Raw genomic sequence first — 3,900 nt, 5'->3', positions numbered from 1 at the left:
TGGCAATGTTTAGTAGAATTATACATTTTATTTGCTTGGCTGTAAATAGGTCCCGCATTTAAGGTTTTTAAAATTTCAGTTTAGGAATTTATATTCCTAAACTGAAATTTTGCAATCCATTTGCAGCCATACCTGCGAATCTGAAGAATTTTCAGTTGTGCTCCATATCCTAAGTAGCAAGATTCTAACAGGACACATCTGTATAGAGAAATTACACATGAAAATTACTCATTCCACAGAAAATATATACATTTTCATCTTAAGTAATAGAAATAGGTCTTTCAAGTTCTAAAGCTGGATACACTCTATAAGATTATCTGTCCAATCTTTGTGGTTGGAGCAAAAATATGGTAATGTGTGGGAGGAAATAATGGGAAAAATAGATGTTCAGATAAATTTGTTAAATCAAATGGAGTACTGAACGTACATTTTTGTCCGTTTTCAAGTGTTTGGGAGCAAATCGTCAAATGTCATTTGTTCCTACCAGATTCTCGTTCCAGCAAGACTGGACAGACCGCCAGGTGCGCGCTCCCGTTTTCAGCCCCGTTCTAATTGAACCGTGCGTCCTAAACCCCGCCTTCCGTACGGATCGCTCACTCCGTCCGAATGCGGTAAGCCGCTGACCGCACGGAGCACGAGTGGATTTCTCATGTATACACCTCCTCCATCTCTGGGAACCTCCCCCATCATTCGATGGTCGCAGACCATCGAATGCAGGACCGAGTGGTCAGGCAGCTCCCGCGAGCTCAGACCACTCGGGCATTTCTCCGTGCAAAAGCAGGGATATGGGCGGGCAGCTGACATCCGGCAATGTCATATGTCCGCCCCCTACACGTGCGTCACGGCCGCATTACCATACGTACGCCCAGCGTTTTCATGGGAACACCCATGAAACGCGGGGCGTATGCATATGTTAATGAGGCCAAACAACCCTTCACGCCCCTCTCCTCCCCCTGTTCGTAGTGTAAACAATTCATGCGGAATTTGGACGTATGTCCCTTTTGCACATGCGCAGATATGCCTCTGCACATGCGCAGACACAAAACATCGGCGGAACGAACGCACGCGGACATTTCCGCACCAACCAGAATAAGGGCCTTTGTGACTGATTCCTCAGTTTCATTGCATTTAAAATTGTCTAGCTGCTCATACGCACTGCAGCTCAGATGCATTCGCAGTAAGAGACCATTGACCAATGTGCATACAATAGCTGCTTGGTGACCACACCTAATAAGCCCCATAATGTGTATCCAGCTTAGGTACTTTTAGATCCTGTAAAAAATTAATTGTTATTCCCGGATACATAAATCATAAAAGGAAACTGACATTTTTAATATAATGGGATAGAATTTAAATAAATGAGAACTAAAGAATCCTGGGCTTAGTTATAGAATACTGTCCAGTTGGTAAGTTACATCAATGTACTGTACATCAAATGTTGTACAGGCCCCACTCTGAATATATAAGAAAACAAGTCCGTAAATGATTATGGTGATTTAAATGCCCTAGAATTAGAGAGAGAAAATACTAAGGACAATCTTTTTTTTTTTGTCTGTTCCAATGTGCCTTTTTGTGTTAAATGCACTATGCAGGGACTGGAAGAAACGCGGTCCTCCAAATGATAACTACAAACTGATGGTGTGGTCACTTAGGGGAGATGTATCAAACACTGGAGAGAGATAAAGTGGAGAGAAAGTACTAACCAATCAGTTTCTGCCATTTTACATGCTATGTTAGCAAATGTCATGAGCGGAGTGGTTGGTACTTTACCTCTTTCCAAGGTTTGTTACTATCCCCCTTAATCTTGATAACACCATAGAGCAGGCATTCCCAACCGCGGTCCTCAAGGCACACCACCAGTGCAGGTTTTGTAGATATCCAGGCTTGAGCACAGGTGACTTAATTAGTATTTGAGGGATTCTGATTAAACCATCTGTGCTGAAGCCTAGATATCACTAAAACCTGCACTGTTGGTGTGCCTTGAGGACCGCGGTTGGGAATGCCTGCCATAGAGTACTGCGAAGGTCATAACTGCTGACTCTGAATGTTTTATGTGATGCTTGACATGTACAGTACTTGATGCCTACACCCAGTAATGGCAGCCGTTTTGTGAACTGAATGAATGGCCAATCAATTCAACACAACTAGTGAGGCATGAGGCACCTTTTACTTCATGCCTCAGTGATGGCGCAGATTCATGAATATTAGCTCAGTCCACAAAGCACCTACACTGTGAGCAGGTGATTTTAGAAAAATGATTAAAATGTACCCACAAACAACTAAAAGTAACAACCAAGGGTTAAAAGGCGAAGGACCATCATGTGCAGCCATATCATCCACTTGCAGTGCCACATACAATGCTATTCCATCATCGTGTACTTTGTAATATCGTGTTGTGTTACCTCTTTCCCTCAGATTACTAGAACTTTCCCTGTTGCTACGGATACCGCAGGCTAGGTGTATGCAGCGATGCACAATGTAGCTACTGTATTCCCTCACACGTGCCAGCCGACCATACACTTCTCACTAGTATAACTCACTGGCTCCTACTGAACGGCAGATTTATGAGCCTACGAGTGGTCAGTGATTTGACTACTGCTATAGCTGAAGGGAAGTACCTGCTTCTTATACCCCTTTTATATTAAAATGCCAGGCTTGCACATGAGTGAAACCTAGGTGCAATAACCTGGATTTTTTTTGGTTAGTGTAGGAGGGATATAATTCACTAATTCCCAAACCAACCTTGTAGCGGAGCTGAGTCATATAGCACCACTAAGCACCTGTTCGCATTGCGTTCTGGCTGGCCCAATATGCAATACGTGACTCCTACCCTAATGATACAAATAAGTATTTTCTGATAGACTGTAAGATAGTGAATCAGGCCCTCTCCCCCCTTTGTCTGTCCAATAATACCCAGCTTATGTTATATATCTGCTTTCCGCTTATAAAGCACCTAACTCAGGAGAACCTCAAGTGATATTCCGCAAGTCACACGGACCTGATATACAGGGGCCATCGCCATAGTGCGTAACCGGCGCTGCCAGGACAGGGTAAATGTATGTACAATAATAACCAGACAAAGGGCGCTTCACCTATTTACTTTTATACACATGCATCAAACTAGTCTGCACTGCATTTTTCTATAGTTTTTATTGATATTTATTGCTACCCAGTGTTATTATATTTTATTTAATATTTATGATCTAGCTGAAATGAGCTGTGTAACTTATTTATGTATTTAATGTTATGGTTGATGGAACTTCTGTTTTATTTGCTCAGTAACGATGTGGAATGTTTGCACAGCAGTAATGGTCTATGGCCACACCCACTCATCTGCATCTCATTATACTATACGTACAGGCAGTAGTCACTTCCCTTCTATTCCTAGTATAAGGGACATATGGAAGTGGATCAATCACCTACAAAAGTGAAGGAAGCCATTTTATGGTCTTAACCGAATGCCATCCTTTTGATAAAATGGCAGCCTCCACCATAAACAGACCCGGTCCACTTATTTATTACAGACACACACACAATGAAAGTAGGCATATCAGGGTCAGCAGTTATAGCAGTATGAATGTATAAGTTGTATATAATGTGTTCCCATCAGATGTCTCTGGCCTGGAACAACGGAGCTTGCCAAAGCTGGTCACTAACACTGGCTGCATGTATGTTTCCTCACATGTGCTGTAATAAAAGGTTTCCCATTACACGCTGCCTGTCTGTCCTTTATTTTTACGATTATATCCGCCGGTATAGAGGTGTTACATAGACTCCTCATAATAAGTGGGCCGGCAGTATCCTCTGCTCTCAGTTACTCACAGTGAGTACCGGCTGCCCGGTGCCTATTCTTTATAGGAAAGTCCAATAGATCAGCGGTTCTCAAACTGTGGGACCTGT

Source organism: Crinia signifera, chromosome 4 (assembly GCF_055691185.1).
Source record: "Crinia signifera chromosome 4, ASM5569118v1, whole genome shotgun sequence".
Classification (NCBI taxonomy): Eukaryota; Metazoa; Chordata; class Amphibia; order Anura; family Myobatrachidae; genus Crinia; species Crinia signifera.
The sequence above is the reverse complement of the archived record's forward strand: the minus strand, read 5'-3'. Positions refer to the sequence as shown.